Source organism: Mustela nivalis, assembly GCF_964662115.1.
Source record: "Mustela nivalis genome assembly, chromosome: 15".
Taxonomy (NCBI): Eukaryota; Metazoa; Chordata; class Mammalia; order Carnivora; family Mustelidae; genus Mustela; species Mustela nivalis.
Genome location: NC_139034.1, coordinates 5,286,361 through 5,311,551, shown reverse-complemented (window position 1 = coordinate 5,311,551; position 25,191 = coordinate 5,286,361). Strand labels below are relative to the sequence as shown.

At 41.4% G+C, this 25,191-nt stretch overlaps 1 long non-coding RNA gene across 1 annotated transcript in view; it reads right to left on the bottom strand.

Annotated features, from left to right (window-relative positions):
- LOC309848875 overlaps positions 1-17,309 on the bottom strand; it is a 58,432-nt gene extending 41,123 nt beyond the window's left edge. The window contains exon 1 of the long non-coding RNA XR_014303353.1: positions 17,122-17,309. This is a non-coding gene — a long non-coding RNA (uncharacterized lncRNA). The remainder of the gene's footprint in view (positions 1-17,121) is intronic.
- Between the last annotated feature and the right edge of the window lie 7,882 nt (positions 17,310-25,191).

Below are 25,191 nucleotides of genomic sequence, written 5' to 3'. Positions count from 1 at the left end.
CCCACCTCTCACTCCCTTTCTCAAACAAAATAAACAAATCTTTAAAAATAAATAAACAAGGGTGAAGGACATGAATAGATATTCCTCCAAAGAAAACATGCGAATGTCCACAGGTACTTGAAAGGGTGGTCAACAGCACTAATCATCAGGGAAATAAAATCAAAACCATAATGAGACATCATCTCACATCTATTTAGACCACAATGAGATATCATTTCACATTTGTTGGGATGTGTATTATGAAAAAGACAAGAGAAAACAAATGCTGGTGAGGATGTGGAGAAAAAAGAACATGGTTGGCAAGAACTTAAACTGGTGCCATCACTCTAGAAAACAATATGGAGGTTCCTCAAAAAATTAAAAATGGAACTACCTTAGGACCCAGCAATCCTACTTCTGGGAATATATCCCAAAGAATGAAAGTGGATATCAAAAAGATCTCTGCACTCCCATATTCACTGTAGCAGTACTCCTATTAGCCAAGACAGGAAAACAACTGAAGTGTCTGTTGAAAGATAAATGGATAAAAACAATGTGGTATGTACATACAATGAAATATTATTCAGCCAGAGAAAGGTGAAAATCCTACCATTCGTGGAAACATTAATGAACCTGGAAGGCATTATGCTAAGTGAGATATGCCAGACAAAGGAAAACACATACTGAATGGTCTCATTTAATATGTGGAATCTTAAGAGAGAAAGAGAGAAAGAGAAAAGTCTAGCTCATAAAAACATACTAGAATGATGGTTGACAGGGTATGAGGGATGGGGAGAACAAGAGAACCTAATAAAGTGTTCAGATTTTCAAATGTAAGATGGATGAGATCTGAAGATCTAATGTGTAACACTGTATTGTATAACTAAAATGTTCCAAGAGAGTAAAATTTAAGTTTCCTCACCAAAAAATAAAAATAAAAAAATATGTGAGGTGATGGGTGTGTTAATTAACACTGTGGTAGGAATTCTTTCACAATGCATACCTATATCCAATTATTATATTGTATACTTTAAATGTATTACAACTTTATTTGTCAATTATACTACAGTAAAGCTGAAAAAAATATATTCATATGCATATATGAAACCAGAAATACAAAAAGGAGCCCATTTGTTTTAAATCATAAGCAAAGTAGTGAGGAAAAGTTAAAACAAAACTGGAGAAGTAAGACATTTTTTAAATCATTCTATTTGAATATTTCTCCCCATCTTGTAACATAATGTATATGTACAGTGGAATTTATTAAGGTCAATAAACTTAATTGTATATTCCAATAAGCTTAAAAGCAAGCACAGCTAATTTGAAAACGGGAGGGAAATCCCCATGGCAATAACTTTGCTTTCTAAATTTGTCCACGTGATGATTTTCTTTCATCTTCCCATTAAAGATTTAGACACAAATAAACCTACTCTAAAAAACATATTTTAATCAAAGCAAAACTAACTTGAAAAACAAAATAAACTGTACCAGACGGCAAAGCCCATGTACCAATATCTAAAGCTTATGTCAAAGTAACATAGAATGGTTTTCCTTCTTTGCATTTTTGTTTTACTTAAAGAGCAAAGTGAATCAAAATTATTACACGGAGAAAAAAAAGTGAACACGTTCTTCAACCACGTGGGCAGATGTATAGCATCCAGTCTGTTCAGTCCAAATCTAGAATACTAGGGAGAATCCAGACAAGCGGAACTACATCCGGAGGACATGACGGATAAACCGGAAAATACATGCTTTGTGGATTGGTGGCTAGACTGAGGAGTATTGCCCCTGAAAAAGGATCAAGAGAGGAACATGGAAGCTCCCGGCAGTGCCATGGAAAACAATTTTATTTAGTTTATAGATCTCCAGAAAGTGCAGCATAACTCAGAGAATGGAAGTTACTAGGAAGTAGACAGAATATTTTACCAATCAAAACTATTCAAAAGTATGGTGGTCTTCTGCATTCTGAGAGAAGGCCTCCATTCAATGGAAGAAGCCAAGTAGAGGTTGAGTGGCCCTCTGTTACGAAAGGAGAGTCACTGAATTGGGAAAAAGTTTCAACTGAAGAAGCATTTTTTAAGATTTATTTATTTGAGAGAGAGAGAGCAGGGAAAGGGGCAGAAGGGAAAGGAGAGGGGAAGCAGACTCTCTGCTGAGTTGAGCATGGAACCTGATAGGAAGCTCAGTCCCAGGACCTTTAGATCATAACCTGAGCAGAAATCAACAGTTGGATGCCCAACTGACTGAACCACCCAGCCACACCTGCAGCAGTGGTTTTCAAACTTTAGAGTGTATCTTAATCTCCTGAAGGGTTTATAAAACTCAGGTTGCTGGACCTCATACCCAGAGTTCCTCATTCATTAGATCTAAGGTAGGGCCTGAGAATTTCTAACCAGAGTCCAGGCAATGCTGTTGTTGCTGGTCTGGGATACTCAGAACAACTGGCCTAACCAATTTTCCACAATCCCCACACAACTCAGTTCCAATGCTAAGGATTCTTGTGTGGTTTGGGGGGATTCTCAATGATAAGTACCTTTATCACATACACTTAACCATTCACAATTCCAAAACATGAAATCTCAATGCTCATTGCAATGATCTGTTACTGAATGAATGATCTGTTACTGAATGAATCTGTTACATGAATCTAATTCATGTTTCAGAAAAAAAATTATGAACTTGCATAGGAAAAATTTTATTAATTGGAATAAAATATTTTTTAAAATAAAACTTTCAAAAACCTCAGTTGTAATATGTGTTAATGTAAAAGGAGCAAACTCTTAAAAGAAGAATTGGAGATGTATCATTTAAAAGGGCATTTTCCACAAGTCTATGTGAGAAATGATATTTCTCAATATTTTTCTAACAATATTATCATAAGCCAGAATTATTTTTGTATGCAACAATAAAATATATGTTGAAAGGACTGGCTTTCTAGTGTTTAATCAATCAGCAAATAGTGCATTCTTATTATATGCAATTAGTACAAACTGGTACTTCAGGAGAATGTAAGAAAGTGTTTCTGTCTCCAAAAGCTTGAGATCTAACTTAGGAGAAGAGCTTACACTCCTGAAAAGAAAGATGAGACAATTCCAAAGATGTGGATAACACCAGTAAGAGAGATTTTCTTTTATTCATTCATTCATTCATTCATTCATTCAAAATATTTATTAAGTGACAGACACTGTATTTAGTGATGAGGACAAAATGAAAATAATTGCATGATTAGTGTATTCTGTGCCCTTCAGAAACTCAACCTGTCATGTGAGATGGACATATAGGTAATAATCACAGTCCGATGTCGTAAGTGCAAAAAGTAGAACTAACAGGCACAGTTGAAGAAACCACAGAAAAGAGGGAACCATTGAGTTGATTAGAGCAGTCTTAATAGAGGGAAATCTTTGGGTTGGGACTTGAGATTGAGTGTGATTTTTCCAGATAAAAGATCAGCAGCAAAGGTATTCCTGCCTCAAAAACACGCATATGCAAAGTCAGAGGCATATGAGCCACCTAGGAGATTTCACAGGGCTGAAGGAGGCTCTGCAGAGGGCATAATGGGACAGAGTCAGGTGCTTGGGGGTGGGGGGATGGGAGCAGATCACCACATGGGAAGAGGTTGCTTCAACCTTCAGCAGAGAGCAGCATGACCAGATTCGTATTTTAGAGGCATACTCCAGCATAAGAGCAACTGTTTACATGGAAAAGGGCAAAAACACAGAGAGCAAAACCATTCGGGAGCCTATAGAAAGTGTCCACAACAATATGATGAGGACTGAATGAAGGTGGGCTCCAAGGAGTTTGGGTAGGTAATGGGCATGAGAATTAGGAAGAGGTAAACCCACGCATGAATAACATCACTAGGAATCCACCGGATTGCTGCAACAGTATGTATTCACAAAATATTTATTGAGCTCCTCCTCTACGTCAAGGACTAGGTACTAGCTGCCAATATTCAAGATACAAGGTTCCCAACACCAGACAACAGTCCCTGCCCTCATGGAGTTCAGATCGAATAGGGATTACATAGATAATTCCATGATCACACAAACAAAAATGAAGTTGTGAGAGGGGTGAGCAAATGGGTGAAGGGGGCCAAAATGCACAAAATTCCAGTCATAAAATAAAAAAGTCATGAGGATGTACAGCAAGGTGACTATAGTTAATAATACTGTGTTGTGTATTTGAAAGTAGCTAAGTGGATCTTAAAAGGGCTTATCATAAGGAAAAAAAAGATGTAACCATGTGAGAACAATGTGAACTAGAATTATTGTGCTGATTTCACGATACATACAATGCAGACTCATGACATTGTGCCCCTGAAACTGAAATAATATTGTATGTCAACTATACCTCCATATGAATGAATGAATGAGTGAACAAATGAGCTAATGAATAGGTTGTGACCACAACTACAAAGGAAAGTACTAGAGATTATGAATACTTGTAAGAAGGGGGTTGATTTTTGCCTTTCCAGAAACAACAGGAAATATATCCCTGAAGACCCAATGGCTGAAGTGAGACCGAAGGTGAGAAGGAATTGTCTAGTGTATGCCCTGCTGAACAAGGGTGGAGCACGAGCAAGTTCAAGGCAAATGTGAGAACTGAAGAAGAACTGACCTCCCAGGTCTGAATCGTCTGAATCAGCCATCCCTCCCTTCAGTTCCAACTACAGTAAACAAAACTCTTGAGATCGAGATTTCCATATGATCTAGCATCTGGGGCTCCGAGGATCCAGTACAGGAACCAAGCAATGACTACTTCAGAGGTACGTCAACCAACTGCACTCTCCTGTCAGCACTTGGATTTCTTCCACATTCTCTCCATTCTTCTCTCAACTGTTGGGGTGTCACCTCCTCTGTGAAGCCTAGCCTGCGCACGAGAAAGCAGAGAGCATTCGACTGGCTGGTCAGGCTCAGATATGGGCTGTCTGATAGCATCATCTCATACACTGTCTTCTTTGACAAGATAGCAACAGAAGGGTCAGGATTCTGTCACTTCTGTTCCTAAGCCACCACACCACTTAATAAAGAGATTGCCAATTGCTTTATTCCTTACCTCATAAAACTGAGGCTTATCAATTTATAATTAAACTACAGACAACATAGAAAAGCCCACACATGTTAGATTTGGAAGGCAAATAATATATTTACCAGGTTTAAAAAAAAAAAAAGTTTCTCATTCCAACATTATCTCTGTGTACTTTCTACAGAAGTATAGCATGGTTGTCCTTGAAACTTGGGAGCTCGATCTTGTAAATGAAAAATGAATCTTCAGGCTAAGGATATAAAAACCTCAGGTAGGCCTTTCCAAATTGGTGTGGGAGTTGAAGGGTTTGGAGGCATTCCAACCTAAGCACAGAGTAACATTTATCATGCGCTGCCCAAGTTCATCTTCACTGCTGTGTTAATATGAAATGTTCAGCAGTTATTTTGGTTGAGTAAGATTTATTACTACTTTTAATTTAAAAGAAAACAATCAAACAGAAGAGGGTCCTTTCTTCTCTCTCATCAAAACATTGGTATTCCCGAGACAGAGTGGTTAACGATAGAGAAATCAGAGCTACATTCCATTAGCTGGAAGGAAAGCTAGTCCTCATCACATGAGGAATTATGGGGAGATATTTCCCTTCATACGTGGACAAAACATTTTGAAACATTCAAAGCTGAGGGCAGGTGTCTCGCTAAAAGCCTTTGTCATTACTTATCTTCAGTGTGTGGGTCTTTGGTTCAGCTCCGTCCTGCAGTTAGTGAGAAGCTGCTGGGAGATGCCTCTTGACCAAAGCTTCATATGGGTTTCATTCTGCTGACCACTCATCAAGTATTCATAGGGCAATAAAAGACTTGTTTACATAGCCAAAAAAAGAAAGACTCTTGAAGGCACAACAAAATTGTTGTGCCTGTTTCCAAATACAACCAAAGATAAAATTAGATGCTACCCAAAAAAGCATGTTTGTGCAAACGTTTACCGACTTAAGGGTAAACTGTGGTAACTGTAATTTAACTGAAGATGGTCGGCTTGTGAGATGTGTCATGTCAAAATCTATACTATTCAGTTCTTTGTGTTCTTAATGACATTTTCTGCTTTGAAAATCTTCTGACCGTAACAATCTAGAAACCCATCGGTCATTCCTTACACGATGTTACAAACAAGACCTTATTTTCTGGCAGGATGTCAAAAGCCCTGGCCAAACATCTACTTTTTCCAAGTACAATTGATAGCGGATGACAATGTCCAGCTCTTCCCTAAATTCTGACAACTATGTAACAACAAATAAAACACATTCCAATGATTTACTGTTTTAATTCTACATTGTTGTGTTCTGTGTTTCTTTAAGAAAGGTGCAAGTGTACGTATGAGATCGGGAAACACTGTGGTTGCCATGGTAATTATCTGTGTTTAGAGAGCGTGTGGAGTAAAGGTCCATGTCTTAGTTGAAGAAGAGTGCACGTTAACGATGGCTTTTCATGAGCCTAAATCATGTTAAGTCCCCAGTTTCAAAGAAATGTTTAAAAAAAAAAAAAAGTAAGCTTTTATCTGGAAGAGCCCTAAGTGCCAAAATGTGTTTTGTCCCAGGGACGCTACTTTCCTCCTAGTGATTAGATCATATCTGAAGACTGAAGTTAGGACCCAGAGGGCTGTTGTACCAGAGGAAGCTGGGATTTTCTGATTAGTAAGCTCTCCTGGCTGATTTATGTGGGGACTCTTTTGCCCCCTCACTTCCCACAACCTGGTTTGCAGCCCCTGTAAAGGCCCTGGGTAAATCCTAGGTAACTGGTCCATAAGAAAAAGTCAACTCCTGTAACCTGGACATTGCCATTTGCACTGCTATCTAAACGAAATTGAGCACCAGCTCAGGATAATGCTGCCCTCATGGAGGGGGCACATGGTGTAAGAGAATGGTCGAGTTTCATTCTTCAGTACATAGCTGTCCAATTTTCCCAGCACCATTGATTGAAGAGACTGTCTTTTTTCCACTGTATATTTTTTTCTGCTTTGTCGAAAATTATTTGACCATAGAGTTGAGGGTCCATATCAGGCTCTCTACTCTGTTCCACTGGTCGTTGTGTCTGTTTTTGTGCCAGTACCATGCTGTCTTGGTGATCACAACTTTGTAATAGAGCTTGAAATCAAGCAACATGATGCCCCCAGCTTTGTTTTCCTTTTTCAACATTTCCTTGGCAATTTGGGGTCTTTTCTGGTTTCATACAAGGAGGGCACGTATTGCATGGAGCACTGGGTATTACACATAATCAACGAATCTTGGAACACTACATCAAAAACTAATGACGTACCGTATGGTGACTAACATAACATAATAAAAAATAACAATAATAAAAAAGAAAGAAAGAAAATGTAGACCAAAGTTTAAAAATAAATAAATAAAGGGGCAACACGTTAACTGACTGACTGATGGAATTGTTTTTGCTCTTTCGGGTCTACAAAAGCAAAGGGCCTAACAACTATAGAAAAGGAAAGGAAAGAAAAGGAGAGAGGAGGGGAGGGCAAGGAAGGGGAGGGGAGGGGAGGGAAGAGAAGAGAAATGAAAGAATTCAAAAATGAAAAAGGGCATTTCTCCAAAGAAAATATATAAATGATCAATGAGTACATGAAAAGATACTCAGTATCATGAGTCATCAGGAAAATGCAAATCAAAACCACAATAAGATACCACCTCACATCCACTAGGGTGGCTTATTAAAGAAAAAGCAAATACGGTAAGCAACAAAATGTGGTGAGTATATGGAGAAGCTGAAATCCTCATGCACTGCTGGCGGGAACGTAAAATGGTGTAGCCTAATAATGCATGCGAAATAATGGAATTACCACAGCCCAGAATTCTCACTTCTGCATATAGATCTAAAAGAATTGAAGGCAGAGATTCGAATAGGTATTTGTACAACTGTGTTCAAAGCAGCACCATTCACAAAAGCCAAGTGGTGGAAACAACTTAACTGCCTATCTACCAAGGAATGAGTAAACAATACATTGTATATACACAAAACAGAAATCACATACAGTGGAATCAAGCTTTAAAAGAGAAGGAAATCCTCTCACATTCTAAACATAGATGAACCTTAAGGACACTCTGCTGAGTAAACAAGCCAGTTACAAAAGGACATATACTGTACGATGCCACTTATACGAGATTCCCTAGAATAATCAGATTCACAGAAACAAAAAGTTGAATGGTGGTTGCTAATGGCTGGATAGAGTAGTGAATGGGAAATTATTATTCAATGCAGAAAGAGATTCAGTTTGGGAGGGGAAAGAATTCTGGAAACGGAGAGTGATGATGCTTGCTCATCAGTATAGATGAGATTCATGCCCCTGAACTATACTGTTAGAAATGGTTAAAATAATAAATTTTATGTACGTACATTTTACCACAAAAAAAAAAAAAAAAAAAAAAAAGCAAAGGGCTTGTCGTGCCAGAGGACCTTGGGGTAAACCGTGTTGGTGCATTATTACTAACACAGCAGCAGAGCAGCCAGCAGAGCTAAAGTTGTCCTGTTCTGTAACTAGGTAGCTTAAAAATAAAATAGCAACTTTCCCCACTCACAGCTTTCACAACAAATACCCAAAGTAAAAATTTTTGCAACTGAGTGATGTTCACAAAAATTCATCCTTCGGGTTCCTCAGATACAGTTGCCAATTAAATAACAATCGGAATCATTCAGTAGGTCAGTCCCTGGAGAAAGGCGGGAAGCATCAACGTTCTGCATTATACTTGGCTCTGAGGAAAACCCGTGCTGTGTAGACGTCCCTCACTCGCTTTCCTCAGTCTTAGGCAGATGTTTTCAGAGAGTTATTTCCAAATATTTCCAAGCTTTTGACAATGGAGATCACAAATTAATTTTAGAAAAATATACTCACTCAAAGAAGAGGGAAAAGGGAATAACAGAAGCCTCTCTTAGAAAATAAACATTGGCTCATGGGTCTTCAAGTTAGGAGAAATTTGTATACTACTAATGAAAATCAAACCATGAGTTTAAAGCAAATTGGATATGTGTTGTCTTATTGGCGGGGGGCAGTGTGTGTTGGGGGGGTGGCGAGGAGATTTACAGGATATGAAAGAATGGAATGTTGTTATAAGCAGACTAGTTTGAATTATTGGCACAGGAAACTCTAAAAAGATACAAAATAACCAAGAAGCAGCGATCACAATACATTAAGAATGGGGGGGAAATGCCTATTTTGTGGATTTGTGTGGACTTCGTAATATTTGAAAGTACAAAAGTATAAATTAATTAGGACACAAGCATAATTAATTAGATCATTATGATTAGTTTACTAATAAGTTTTCTTGGCTGACAAATTCTGCAACAGATTACATACAAATAAGCCATACCCATGCATTCTCGAAATGAATTTAGAATTTATTGATTCAGCCACGTGTTCCAAACAGGTGAATCACAGGATCAGGTTTGTTAACTGGGAGTACAGGCTGTGAATCCCATCTCCACAGTGACAGAGTCAGTCCTTGTCCACTTGCTGACCAACAGGAAAGCCGTGGCCCAGATCCCGTGGAAAGGCAAGCCGAGCGGACTCTGAACAGTATTCATCACAAGGGACTCGGCAAAGTTGCTCAATTGGGATCAGATTCCCAGTGAAAACACCAGTTTCTCAGGAGCAATTTAAAGCAGGAGAGTATGTTAGGAGGAGAACAGTTGCAGGTATAATGAGGGCAGCCCGTGCTGGCTGAAGTTAAAATCATTTAGGATGACACTTCACCTACTTAAAAGAATCCTAAGAATTTAGGGGTTATTCATACAAGGTAAACTTATTTCTACAGATGGCAACAGAGTTGATTCCTTTCAGTGGAACTAAATAATGCCCCCAAGAGAGTATTTCCTTCACATAGGGGAGTACTTACTACTAAAAGGATTTTACTCATTCTGGCTCAATTCCAGGATAAGAATTCGACCTCTAATTGTCAGGAGATCCATCTTTAAGAAACATGTTATCATGTATCCATCCTCTATCACCATGGTCTTCATGCCACCAAGGCTCGCTTTACAAATATTTATTTTAGGGGTTGGAAAAAGTCCACACCGCATTTGGTAGTAGTTTTATTTCACTTACTTCAAAAAAGCATAGTCAACTGCATGATTCATTGCAACTTTCTTTGTTGAGTTGCTCTCTTAGAATGCCGTAGAATTGAACTAGACAGATCTTTTTAAAGATGAAGTTTCTTTGTAAATACAATCTCTTGGAATCAAAGCATATTTAAGCCTCAGCCTGTATTGAAGCAAAAGATCTTTTAAGAAAGAGGGAGGGGAAGTTGTGTTTTGGGGGTTTTTTTGGTTTTGGGGTTTTGTTTTGTGGGGCTTTTTTTTTTTTTTTCTCATGGGGTTAAAGAATAAGACAGCATAGGGTATGTAGTGGGTGGTTGTTCAACCTAAAACGGTTTATCACTTTCTATACATGGAACCAGCAGCTAAAACTAATTGGTAACTTCTTTTACAGCTGAAGTTAGAAGGAAAAAGTTCAGCATCCTGGTATTCCCCAAAGTAATGTTTATCAATTAACCTTTGCTCCCAACACTGCTGCATAAAACAGCATTTTCTGATCATTAATAACGATAGCTGGCTCAGCACTTAGGACGTGCCACTGTGCTAAGTGCTTCTACGCGTGATAGCCTTAAACCTCAGGCCATCCCTGTGAAAAAAGAAATACCGTCTCTATTATACTGAGGAGGAAAGCAAAGATCGGACCGCTTAAATCTTCTTAACATCCCACAGTTATCAAGACTGAGTCTGAAGAGCAAATCCCAGGCTCCCAGCCACTGCCGGGTTCACCTCTCCAAAATGTACACCAGATTTTTCTTCCGTCCTTAGAAAGAAAGCCAGCCAAGTTGGCCCAGCATTAAGATTTTTTCCCATGGCTGAATTCAGCACGTGAAGCGCACGATTGACCAGCTTTTCCCGCCATTAATTGAGTAGAAACGCTTTCGAACAGTGAGTCTCACATGTCATTCGTGGGGCTCTGGTTCAAACGCAGGTTCTGGTTTGGCCCCTTTAGGGCGGGTCCCGAGACTGCATTTCCAAGAAGCTTCCAGGAGATGCTGATGCCACCAGCCCATGTCCATGCTTTGAGGAGCAAGGGTGAGGCAAGCACAAGAAATCAGTCCATTAGACTTTAAAAGAGAATCTTAAACACAGGAATGAGGAAGACTACTCAGTAGGACACAGATGACACAGCTCCACACTTCAGAAGACCCCTCCAATGGCACCCAGTCTCCCAATCCCAACCCTACTTCTGCCCCTAATTCCCCTAACACCACCTCACCCCCCCCAGAAGTGAAGAGCAGAGGTTCCAGAAGGCGGACAGCCATGCAGTAGTCATTTACTCTCAGACCGCTTTGGGGCCAAATCTGAATGAGCATTTGGACATGTGGATTTGCAGTTTTCACAACTTGTACGAAAGTAGTACATTAATTAAATAAATTCTGATTCCACTATATAAGGCCAATGACATGTAGAAGAATATTTCAATACTTTAAATGATATTCACAGTAAGTAAAAAGAGATGATTATGAGATAATCCATATTACGAAGAAATACTAGAAGGATCTACAGCAACATTTTGATGGCAGTTATCTAGGGGTAGGATATTAAGATAGCTTTATTTCTTTTGCTTATCCATATGTTGTAAATCTTTTACAACTAATTTGCAAGTAATTTTTGGAATAAGAAGGAAAATGATTTTTATTGTATATTTTTAAAGATCACTCTGAATCCATAATGATTCTTAGCAGCACTGAAGTGGATAGCCAGATATTGTGGACCTCCCAGTGTAGGCAACTAAAAGCAAACAGCACCATCTATAAAATATTCTTACCAAAAGTGATGAGGCTAAACCTAATCCATTATCGAGAGCTAACCCCCTTTTACAGGAAATATGGTAGGTAGAAGACCAAGCTCAGTGATGAAACGAGGAAACCAATGGTTGAATCCAGAATGCAGGACATTCTATAGAAAAATGACCCAGTTTTGCAAAAATGCCATGAAGGGGAGTGGTCTGCTCTGTAGTAAGAGGGACTGGAGAGACATTATACATAATTGCAACTGTGATACATTTATGGAGTGTTATGGATTGTTTGTGTCCCAGTGTCCCACCCCCCCCCACCTAAATTTGTATGTTGAGGCCCTAATCCTCAGTGTGAAAGTAGCTGAAGGTGGAGTTTAGGAGGTAATTAGATTGAGATGAAGTCCCAAGGATGGGGCCCCCATAATGGAAATTAGGGCCCTTATAAGAAAAAAAGAGAGACCAGAGCCCTGTCTCCACCACATTCAGTACACAGCAAGAAGGCAGACTGCTGTCTGCCAGCCAGGCAGAGGTCTCTGGTACCAGATACCAATTTTTTTTAAAAGATTTTATTTATTTATTTGACAGAGAGAGATCACAAGTAGATGGAGAGGCAGGCAGAGAGAGAGAGAGAGAGGGAAGCAGGCTCCCTGCTGAGCAGAGAGCCCGATGCGGGACTCGATCCCAGGACCCTGAGATCATGACCTGAGCCGAAGGCAGCGGCTTAACCCGCTGAGCCACCCAGGCGCCCCACCAGATACCAAATTTGTCAGCATGTTGATCTTGGACTTCCCAGTCTCTAGAACTGTGAAATCAGTGTTTATTGTTTAAGCCATCCTGCCTATGGTATTTTGTCATAGCAGCCCTAACTAACTAAGATATGCAGCCTCAACTGAACACACCATTGACTCAACATTTTTGAGTCAATCAAGAAAATTTGGCTATGCAAGTAATACTTTTAGGTGTGCATTGTGATTTTGAAGGAGATGCAGTCTCAGGTACCTAGGAATAAAATGTAATGATGGGACAGATGTTTTAAATGTCTGCAACAAAAAATGTGTAAATGGATAGTTGAGGCAAAGCAGAAACTGTCAAATCTGGGTGGATAGGTAAGTGTTCACTGTGCCCCTCTATTCCCCCTACGTTTGTGTGTTTGAAAATTTTCACAATGTGATATTTTAATGGGTTTCTAATCTTCCTATGCTCATGTAAAATATCACAGCAAACTAGGACACAGATCTACCTGAGACACACAGATGATTTTTAAATGAGGAGAAGGCATCTTCTAATACAAAGTGAACTTCCAAATTTTTCACATAAACTCACTTGAAAATCAGGATAGCTACAAGGATCTCTGGATTTCGAGAGCTGTGAAGAAACAACAACATTGAAATAAAGCTTTATAGATACCGGTAAAGTTTGGCCTTTGAAACCAGCAACAATTTGTCCGAGGTTATCAGAAGCACAGAGAAAATAATGAGGATAATAGCCCACATGGAGAAAGCCCTTGATGGCTTAAATGTATTTTCAGGTACCTCATTGTATTATGTCTTCTAATCTCCTTTACCTCAATTTTAAGGTGTAAAGATGATTTTCCACCTATTATAGAGATTTCTGCTATTAAAAAAATTAGAGAGATCATACGATCAGTGAGTAATTACGACATGCCGGGCACCATGCTTGGAGCTGGGGATGTAAGAGAGACGCGGTGTGCAGCTTTGTCAACTTCGCCCTGGCAACCAGAGATTCTTTCCCCCTCTGGATCTCTAAAATGTGACCCTGACTCTATCATTCCCCAGATTAAAAACCATCAATTCACAAAAGGCAGAAGCAACCCAAGTGTCCATCCACCGGTGAATGGATAAACAAAATGTGGGGCATACCTACAACCGAATGTCATTCAGCCTTGAAAAGGAAGGAAACTCTGACCCAGGCTACAACGTGGTGAGCCGTAGGACCTGATGCTATGTGAAATAAAGCAGTCACAAAAAGACAAACGCCGTACAATCCCACTTACACGAGGCTCCTAGAGTCATCACATTCATAGACAGAAAGTGAAATGGTGGATAGTAGGGGCCGGGGGAGGGGGACTGGGAATGATTGTTTAATGAGAAGAGAGTTTCCATTTGGGAAGATGAAAAAGTTCTGGAGATGGACGGTGGTGAGGGTATCACAACAATGTGAATGTACTTCATGCCACTGAATTATACACAAAAATGCTAAAAATGATGGGCTCCCCGGGTGGCTCAGTTGGTCCAGGGTTTGACTCTTGGTTTGGGCTCGTGATCTCATGCGCCAGATCAGGCTCTGTGGTCAGCATAGAGTCTGCTTGAGTTTCTCTCTCTCTTCCTCTCCCTCTGCCCCTACCCACTTTCTAAAATAAATAATTTTTAATTGCTAAAAATGGTTAAATTATATATTATGTATATTTTACCACCACACCAAAAAATCCTTCTAGAACTATCACCTATAAAGGAATCCTAAATTCCTTAAAATCTAAACTCAGGACCCAGCCCCTACCTATTATACCAAGCTTTGTTCAGAAGTCACACTAAATGATTTTCAGTTTCCAGAATATGCCATGCTCCCTCACTCCTCCATAGAAGGTCTGTACACAGACCTTTTCTTTCTAACGGGAGTATATTTTTCTTTCTGGGCAAGAGTTTGGCCTTGTGCTGAGGAACCAGGGCTCTGGTACTGCACTTCCTACATGAACTCTCTGCTCTGCCACTTACCAGCTGCACGTGTTACCTTATCAATCCTCAGTTTCCTAATCTGCAGAATGGGCACAATACACCAGTGGTCATTATGAAAGATTTAGTGAATTAGTACATGTAAAGCACGTCGAGTCGTGCCTGGCACCCTTAATAAATAGCCACTTGCTGCCTGAGAATGTCTTCTGATCCTTGAGAAGCAATGCCTAGGACAGGATCCAGCCTATGAAGCCACCTGTGTCTCCCCACCCTCGTCTCAGGAAGTGGGGTGCTCCTTCCTCTGCATTCCCAAGCAGAATTTTTTTTTTTAAAGAAATAAGTAGTGTCACTATTTGCGACTCTCATACTGAACTATGAGGGACTGTACTTTGTCTCCTCCCTGAGGGCCATGTGCCGACTGGGGCAGGCCCACACCTTGGAAACTGTCGGCACAAATTTGGTGAACAGCTGAGTCCACCTGTAAAGAGCGTTCCCATGTGGAGAGGAGGGTGGAAGTAGATAACCCCCTAGGGCTGGAAGTCCCCAATTTCCTCCATCCACACTCAGCATCCACAGTCCACCTTCACCCATCTGGGCATGACAAGAAAAGTAGGCACGCACTTCCGAGGGCTAAGCTTCCCTCTGCCCCCAGCGTAGCCCATCCCACTCTTTGCAGAGGAGGCTTTGTATCTTTAAAAGATTCAGGTATTTTGGGTCCCTGACACAAGCTGAAGTGACGGCCACCTGTCATGGAGGAGGTACTGAGTGAGGACCTGCTTTGTGCCACACATTGGGGATGTGGTGGCAACAAATCCCTCCGGGTCACAACCTGCCGTGGTGCTGAAGGGCAGCTGGGGTTCCCGTCCTGTTCGGCACCTGCACGTTCTTGACTGAAGGGTGTTGTGCATGTGTCCGCTCTTCCCAAAACCAGCACATCCTCCCATCACTTGAAAGGAGTCACTTTAAAAACAAGGTTTTCCATTGACCGACTGTACGTGTAAAAGGATCTCCTTTTCCAGCTCCCAAGAAAGAGGGTTGGGGTTTTTTGTTTTGTTTTGTTTTGTTTTGTTTTGTTTTGTTTTGGGGTTTTTGGCTTTTTGTTGGTGGTGGTTTTTTTGTTTGTTTGTTTGTTGTTTTTAGTTTTTTGTTTTTCTTGGTTAAACCTCTAGTCTGACATTCCCTTGAACTACAGGTAGAGCTAACATTTCCATGTACTCCCCTCACCCCCACCCCTTCCTCTGCACAGGATATGTTAAGCCTCAGGAAGAATGCCTTAGTAAACATCGTTTTCTGTTTAAACATGTTAATAATTGTCGAATTTGGTTTGGGGGAATGTTTTATTATAATGGCTGTTAACAGGAAGGTCTCCAGCTGTCAAATCGCCTCACGTGCTTCATACAGAGAAAAATCTAGGTGTCCCAAGGGTGGTCCAGTACAGCTCCATGGATTAACAGTCAAAGTAGGGGGAGAGAGTGCAAAGTTCATGAGAGAACAAAGAAGAGAGAATTTCCCATTCAAGATACAGTGGCACCTATTTACTCTCATGCTCTGTTGTGGTCTCGGCAAAAGGCAGAGCCTGGGTGGGACCCACGATCCTGTCTTCCTAACACACTCCCGCAAGATGCCGATGTTGCCGATCAGATGGCCACCCTTGGCACAGCGAGGGTCCGCAACGGGCAGAACTCTCCAGATACATTCATAAGCACTGAGTCTTTCAGCCTTTTTACAAAATAATAATCATCCTCAACCAATTATCTTTTGGTCTTGAAGAACCTTGGGGAAAATATTTTAGACATCTCTTTCCCCAACCACAGCCCTGCTGAAGCTGTCTAAACCAGGGTGCAAGTCTTAAATCTCAAGGGAGCCACTTAATGAAAAAGGAAAATACTGACTTGGCAACAGGTGCAAGCGTGCTGCCTGAGGAAAGAAGTTGGGTTCTGTGCTCAAACCAATGAAGAAACACTGTTCCCTCCATCCACACCTTGGAAGGCTTCTCCCTGTGTTCTCCATTTAGACTATGGGGGGCACTGACCGTGAGAATAAGGATGGCCCTCACTGTCCGAACTAGATGAACACCTTTCTAAAGCTGAAAGTTAAACCTCTACTTACATTTCACAGCCTCTGGAAAAGCCTTCCGGTCAAGAAGATGCCTGTTATAAATATTTTTGTTAAATAACGAACATTCTTCATTTAACTTTATACAAATCTGAGTTGTCCCGAGTGGAGTTGGATGATCTTGAATGAAAAATCACTCTTATTTTCCCTTTCAAATATTCAAGACCTTTTGACTCTCTCAAACCTAAGATTTTACGAATCCAGACATTACATCCCCCTAAGAATTTGGCTGATGTTCCATGAACTCTGGAGCCTTCCACAGCCTGGCCTTCCTTCCAGCCTCGGCCCCACTAAAATATTACACAAACTGAAGGTGAATGATAGAAGAAGAGCATTTCCCCTTCTGTGAGAAAACGAAATGACCTCAGTGCTCTGGGATAGTCACATCCAAATATGGCAGGTGTTGGACTGGAAATGTGTCTCCGCACCCACCCTTACTCATGAGCAAGCGTACGAATGTGCCAAAAGAAACACAATGGCTTTGCCCAGGACCACTTCCTGGTCTAATGTCACGGACACAACTCACAAGTCTGATTCCGACCGTCTGACTCCAATTCCCTGATGCATCGTTTTGCCCACAGGTCTCCCAAAGCCCGGGGGGGGGGGGTGCGCAAGCAGGCTCCCCAGAGGCGGTGGCGGCAAGCTTGTGGGCCAGCCAAGCACACAGCCTGGAGAAGAGCGCGCTCTGCCTGCAAGGCTTTCACACAGCTAATTAGCCCTGGAGCCACATGCCTATTGTTCTCCTGCTTCGGTTCAGGCAGGAACCTGATGCCAAACTGCTTAGCCCACCAGGCAGAGCACACACATTCCAGAAATCTGGGCTGCCTGCCAAAGCCGCCCCGCCTGAAAGTCCCCACCCCCTGAAACCCAAACCTGGGGACCATTAGCCCAGGAGCCCTGCCTGATCACGCGCTGGCACCGCAGCGCATGGGGAGAAGGATTGCTCAAGTTACCAGACCCGACGCAGAGGGAAGAGGCTTAGAAACCAAAACCCTCGCCTCTTGAATTGCACCAAGTGGCGGGGGCCACACTGAGCCTGCTCAGGTGCCCGCGCCAGGTGGCTTGGTCGCCCTCACCTTTTGACTTACTTCTGTGGTTTCCCGAGTCTTAGCCCTGAAAAGGAAAGAAAACACTCTGGGACGTTTTATCAGTAGTTTGGTTATGTTGTCAAGCAGTCAAAGTTTGCCTTTGGGTGTGCTGAATTTGGGGCTTTTTTTTTCCTCCCATTGACAATTGTTCCAAGTATCTGACCCTCTCTTGCAAGTGGCATTGAACTCTCCTGTCTGTTTGGGGGGAAGCACGGTTCAGTTACTTTTAAACCTTGAACAGTCTAACATTGGTAAAGCATATCCTAGAGGAGCCTTCATCAAGGCTGGGGATACCAGGTGCACCCTTGACTTTTGCATCAGGGAAAAGGAAGGGCATGATGTATAGAAAATTATAAAATGAAGACACGTAATTCTCTCGAACATTTTCAGAGCTTGCGTTTTCCTGCGTCTCACAACACTGGCCTCCCCCCTCTTTCTCTCTATTGGCTGGCCTTGAATTTCAAAGAACCCAGATCTGATGGAAAGGAAACTTTCTGTAACCCACCCCCCCTTCACCTTTTAGGGTTTTTTCTCGCCCCTCCAAGCTCACTGCTGCCCCCACATCTCCAAGGCATCAAGACTGTTGCATGTTCTTCCTCCCTTCTGCCCTGACTTTTCTTACCACTTCTCCTACACTCCTCCCTTTGCTGATTCTCTTTCTGCTCACAGCAGAACAAGAGTCATCCTTGCCCCTCCCCAGGATTTCTCCTTTTACTTCTTTTTTGGTGAAATAATTCCTCGCTGGCATCCCTGTGCCCTTTCTCCATGACCAGTCAAGGTCACCTCAAGTATGGCTCCTCTGGGAAGCCTATTCTGGTCCTCTCCTTACTCCTGACTGTTCTTTCCTTCTTCTGAACTGTACAATGCTTTTCTAGACTTTTCTTTGGGAACAAGCATAAAATTCCTTTCGTTGCAGTATTTGTCCTACCTGAAATCAAAGACTGACTGCCTTGCTCGTTTTTTTATCCTTTCAGAGTCTCTCATTACATCCTGCACAAGAAATAGTTAAACTGAGTAACACTGTAATGGCTCCTACTCTATATTTTAAAACATAGAAGCTGGAGATGAGGTCCCCAGTGCCATTTTGGACTCTCTCTGACTTCCCACCCCTGCCCCAGGAATGATCCAGGGAGCTGAATGGAAGAAAGAGTAAGATAACTAGAAAATAAAAACAAGGAACTGTGTTCACGGCAGGAATGATGGGAAAGCTAAGTACTCCAAGAAAGCTTAAATTGGGTTAGCCCCTCCCAACCCTGTGCCTGTAACACAGGCTGATGTGCGCTCAGTTGTGCTGTCCAGCCGCTCATGCAAGAACAAGTCAGTCATGTTTCAGAGAACATGTCAGGAACGCAACCAAACCAAAACCATGTCAGGGAGACTAGATGTAGGCACAATTTTAACACCCGTAATTTTCTTTTCATAGACCCAAATATTCACCAGAATCAGGATCATTCTGAAGGACAGTGGGGCCTCTGCCCACAAACAGTGGTATCATCGATACTTTCTACTCTTGGGGCAGGGCGGTATGGAACAAACACGGGAAGAGCAGAAACCAGCCTCCCCCTGGAAACAAGCTTCTAGCAGGAATTAGAGGAATTTTCTCAGGCTAATTTATAGACATTATCTATGCTTGGTTCACATGGACATTAAATTCTAACATGGAAATGAAAAAGTCTTTTTCAAGGGCACTTGTGTGGCTCAGTCAGCTAAGCAGCTGCCTTAGGCTCAGGTCATGATCCCAGGGTGCAGGGATCAAGTCCTGCATTGGGCTCCCTGGTCAGGGGGGAGTCTGCTTCTCCCTCTGCCTCTGTCCTTCTCTCCCAACCCCCACTCATGCTCTTTGTCTCTCACTCTGCTTTCTCTCTCAAATAAATAAATAACATCTTATTAAAAAAAAAAAAAGAAGAAGAAGAAGAAAAAGCCTTTTTTAGTGGTCATTTTGATACTTATTTAAAAGGCTAAAAATTGTAATTTTTTATTTTCATAATAATATTTTCAAATAATTTGCATAGAAAAAAAGGATTCAATGTACAAATTATGTCTCAAATGCACTTATAAAATTCACATGCAGCTAAAAATATAAAATATTCTTTCATCACCCAAACTCTAGGCATGTTCTTCCTTTGGTGAGGTGCTAGGGACAGAAAGTAATGAAATTAGTTGAATAAAACCAAGAGGGTAAAAAGAGCATCAGATGGTCCTTTCAGCTTCAAACGGTCTCTTTGAAAACGTTTTCCACTCCACAAATGCACGTGTATATTCCAAATTCATTTCAAGAATAAGCAGACATTTCGGTCTCTTGTCTGCCAACTCTCTGGCTTCTTCAGCCCACTGTGGAAAGCACTTGACATCTGCAAGTAAGGGACAGCATGACATTCATTTACTTCAAGGTCAAAGGTGAAACATATTTGTCATTAAAGTCCTCAGCAAACCCATAGAGTGGTCCTTTTTTTTTTTTTTTAAATGGAGACATCAAATATTTTAATGTGGTCAGAGGCACAAACAAGAGAACAGATGTTAATGTCTGGTGATGTCAGCACCACAATAATTTTTTTTTCCCCTAAACTTTGTTCTTTCTCCTTTTGCATAATCAGTTTCTGAACATATTCAAAAGCCACTGAGGACAACATGGAAACTAATAATTCATTCTGGGTCAGTGTCAAAAGGCAGTTCCAATGAAAAGACACAAAATACATTTTAAATAATATTCCCTTTCAGAGAGCATCTGGGTGGCTCAGTCAGTTAAGCGTCTGACTCTTGATTTCAGCTCAGGTCATGATCCCAGGGTCCTGATCTTGGGATCATGAGATCAAGCCCCACCTCAGACTCTGCAACTCAGCGTGGAATCTGCTAGACATTCTCTCTCCCTTTCTCTCTGTCCCTCCCCTACCACCCATGTGTTCTCTCTCTCTCAAATAAATAATTTTTTTAAATAAATAAATAAAATAATTTTCACTTCTTTTCACTCCTTATTTTGTTAGAGGCCCATTTCAACTTTATTAATGGTACCAAATATTACCTGTAATTCTTTTTAGGAAGTAATACTTTTTTCTCCTCCAAAGACAGAACAAAACAAAACACCTCTGAGAGTACCCTATTGAAGTTTTGAGCTCTGTCTCTGTCTCTAGAATCAACTGTGGTAACTCTGCAGGCCTCCCCCTGCCTGTGACCAAAGAAGGTCCAATGCCTGGTCTAGACAGTTGGGTTGGTGAAAAGGTTCTGGTTCCACAACCTTGAGAAAATGTTAAAAACCACTGAATTACGCACTTTAAAATGGTGAATTTTATGGTATATGAATTTTATCTCAATAAAATGGTATCTACTTGGGGCACCTGAGTGGCTCAGTGGGTTAAGGTCTCTGCCTTCAGCTCCGGTCATGGTCTCGGGGTCCTGGGATCGAGTCCCTTGTCCGGCTTTCTGCTCAGTGGGGAGCCTGCTTCCACCTCTCTCTCTGCCTGCCTCTCTGCCTACTTGTGATCTCTGTCTGTCAAATAAATAAATAAAATCTTTTTTAAAAAATGGTATCTACTTGAAGGTAAAAAGCTCTAATAAATATCCCAGTTTTTCAAATCATTCATGCTATCTAGACCAGACCGTGCATGAGCTATTGGCTCCTACCACAGCTCTGACCACACCCTTTATTATTAATCCCTTTCCCTTTCCAGCTGTTCTCAAATCCCTCTATAAATCCCTTCTTCCTCTGTACCTAACCACTCCCACCACACTGTCCCCCTCCTGCAAAATTTTTAAACAAATAATTGAAAAGAGTCTTTCTCAATGCAACTAGTTGGTCCTACATATGCCCCAAGTTCTCCACCATCTTATCTGCAAGGATTAAACAACCTTCTAGCTCTAAACATCTGCCTTTTCTGACCAGTCTTCACTCAACCTGAGCTGCAATTCTTGATGCTGTGCCTCTAGTCTTCCATGGGGAAAGCCGCTCCCTCATCCCCACTGTGTGGTCTAATCCACAGATAGCCCACTTCCACACTTCTGCTCTCTCCATTCCTCCACCTGGAAATCCCTGCAGAATCTACCACCAGATAGTCCAGGTTTCCTGGCCCTGTTCTGACCAAGAATAGGAAGAATGGGTAATGTGCAGGAGAACACATCCATGCAACCACAGACTATCTCACTCTGAAAACATAATAATGACAGCCCTTCAACCAGGCACGTTCTCAGTGGACTAGGGTGTATCCACTGCGATGTAGGGGCAGAGAGATCATTTTGTTCTAGTCACTGTTGTGTGTCCAGGACCTCAAACAGTGCCTGCACATAGTAATTACTCAGTAAATATATTGTTGAATAATTTAAGGGTATGGGAGAAAGGAGAAGTCTTCTCTTTCAAAGGGCATTGATGTATTCTGTGCAATGTGTGATCCTCTGTGCTGAGTTGACTATTCATTTCAGACCCATAAACCCTTCAGTAAAAGCAGTTCATCTCTCTTCTCTTTCCCTTTTTGAAATGTGTGTGTTTTATGATAGTAACAGATAGCCAGGAGACTAAGACCATAATTATAAGCCTACTCTTTGTTTTATACTGAAAACAGCAACTCAATGCTCAAAACACCTTTGCTCCCTTTTTAATTGGTTCTAGACTGTGATTCCAAAGAGCCGGTGGTTAACTCTTCATAAGTGTTCTCAAACTCCACAAGTTTGACTCGTCCCCCAGTATACAACAAAATTGCAGCCTTTGGCAGGACTCTTGGACTTAAGAGTGTTCACCCATTCCCTCTTGCCCGGGGAAGGAGTACTGACAGCCACTCCTGCCCCAGGGAAGCCTGTCTTTATCTCTTCGAAAGATAAGCTATCTGACTCTAAGCTTTTCATTTCCCGTCTCTGGACCTCAGTTTTTCTGTGTAAGAACGTGGCTTTAGTCTACATCAGGAGTCTGAAGACTACCACCCTGGGCAAAATCCACCCATCACCTGTTTTTGTAAATAAAGTTTTATTGAAAAACAACCATGCCCACTCATTTACATACTGTCCACGGCTGTTTTCATACTCCAGTGACAGAGCTGCATAGTTGCAAAGCCTAAAATATTTGCTGTCTGGCCTTTAACATAAAACTTTTACTGATCCCAATCTAGATCATCTCCTATATCCTCCCAGCCTGACATTCCGTAATCTGATCCCTCAGACAGATTTTTATTTTCTACCTTCTAGTTAATGTCAGAAGTTACCTGATGGGCTCTCAGGGAACTGACTGGAAAATTTTCCAGTCTCTAAACGAATGTACTAGTTTTTCTTATTTTAGACCAAGTTCCTGTGACCCTTTTCCATTAGACCATTAATTTTAGCAATGTTTACAGATATTTGCAAGGGCTGTTGTGAAAATCCAGGGCAGGAATAAAGTTGATAGTGGGATGTCCTGCTCAGAAGGAGGCAAAGCAAGTGAAGAATGTAGGTGTCCTCCAAAAGAAGGAAAATGGAGGCTAGAAGATAGAGTTCCATTTCTGGAACGGCCACAGATTCCTGCACACTGCAAGTGCTACAAGAACAAAAGGGAAAACTGACTAAAATAAAAGGGTTTGTTTTTTTTTTTTTAACAGAAAAATAGAAAAATACTGAGAAAGAGGAGTGGCATATCTGAGAGGTAGACTTCACATCTAGGGCTTGGAGGGAAAGGCCAAAGGAGAAGTGTCATTCTATCACTAGCAAGGGAGAAGCCAAGAGTTGGGGTTCCGCATTCCACATACTGACCAGCCTAGAGCCACCTGATGGGCTTTTATCCCCAAGGCTGGCAGCTGCCAACACACAGGGATTGGCACTGCACCCTTTAAACAAGGTATTTTTGTTGGTTTCCTTGTTCGTTTGTTTGCTGAAATTTTAGGAAATTTATTTAAGTCACGGGGTGCTCACTTTTAATACACAGACTGTTCTTTGAAATACTGAATGGCTATTCAAATTTTGAACACCTACCATGTGCCAGTGATGGAGTCGAGAGGTTTAGAGGCTTCTTGCTTTGTTTTGATTTGTGTTTTTGTTGTTTTTATTATTATGTTCAGTTAGGCAACCTACAGTACATCATTAGTTTTTGATGTAGTGTTCAATGATTCATTAATAGCTTACGACACCCAGTGCTCAACACATGAGCCCACTTTAATACCCATCAGCCGGCTACCTCATCCCCCACCCCCTCCCCCCTGTAACCCTCAGTGTCTTTCTCAGAGTCCAGAGTCTCTCATGGTTTGTCTCCCCCTCTGATTTCTCCCCATTCAGTTTCCCTCCTTTTTCCTGTGGTCCTCCTCACTATTCCTTATGTTCCACATACGAGTGAGAGCATATGATAATTGTCTTTCTCTGCTTGACTTATTTCACTTAAGGTAATCCCCTCCAGTTCCATCCACGTCGATGCAAATGGTAGGTATTCATCCTTTCTGATGGCTGAGTAATGTTCCATCATATACATGAACCACATCTTTATCTATTCATGTGTTTCAATTTATGTTTTTAACCGCAATGTAGTTGACACAGAATGTGACATTGGTTTCAGGGGTGATCGTGATTTGACAACCCCATATACTGTGCTATGCTCACCACAACTACAACTCCCATCTGTCCCCAAACAACACTATTACAGTACCACTGACTATATTCTTTATGTTAAACAAGGTATTGAAAGAAGCCTGGACACCCACAGCAATCAGAAACTGAGATGCTGTGTTGGACCACCAGTTTACTTCTAGTAACGGTCTCCTCCTGGGCTCTCCTCCCTAATGAAGCTGAGATGTGTGTTAGGGCAATGAGAATGGGTGTCCACTCTCACAGGGGTTTGGCCCCCAGACCCTTCACCAGACTCCTCCATAAGGACACATCCTGAACACACACACACATACACACATGGTGGTTCTGTGCCTGGACGTTTGCACACCCCGACACTGGACCTACGCATGATGAAGTTTCAAAGGATGGGACAAAGGAGAAACAAAAAGTGAAGTGGGCTGGAGAATGCGGGCATGGCCTCAGAAAATGGGAATACCTATTTCAAATTGTCTGGGGAAGGGAGCAATTCAGGATGCAAGAGACACTCCATAGACAGGGCAAACATCCCCCAGCTTTCCCACCTCACTTCTACTACCCAGGACCAATAGCTGTGGGATAAGGCCATGAAACAAGGGATCTGGAGTGTTCGAGACAGGTAGATAGCTACCGAATCAGTTTGAGCAATGCTAAAACCTGTTGTCTTTAAGAGAAAAAAAGGAAGTGATCCATAGGTTCACTACATATTTTCAAGTTTCCAGGTGCTTTTAATATTTTACATGTAAGAAAATACAACCTTTGCCTGAATATTTTTATCAGTAAAAAAGATAAGAAATTCCTATCATCAAAATTATAAACATTTTGGATAAGAATGATAAAACATGTGATAATATGCCATATCGTTGAAGCATACGCATTTCTTCGTTTAATTGGGATAATTATGTTTTGAATGAATTACCCTATGCATTGAAAATAGTTCTGTTGTGAAGGACGAGGAGAAAGTGCTCAACTGGCATAAAGTATAC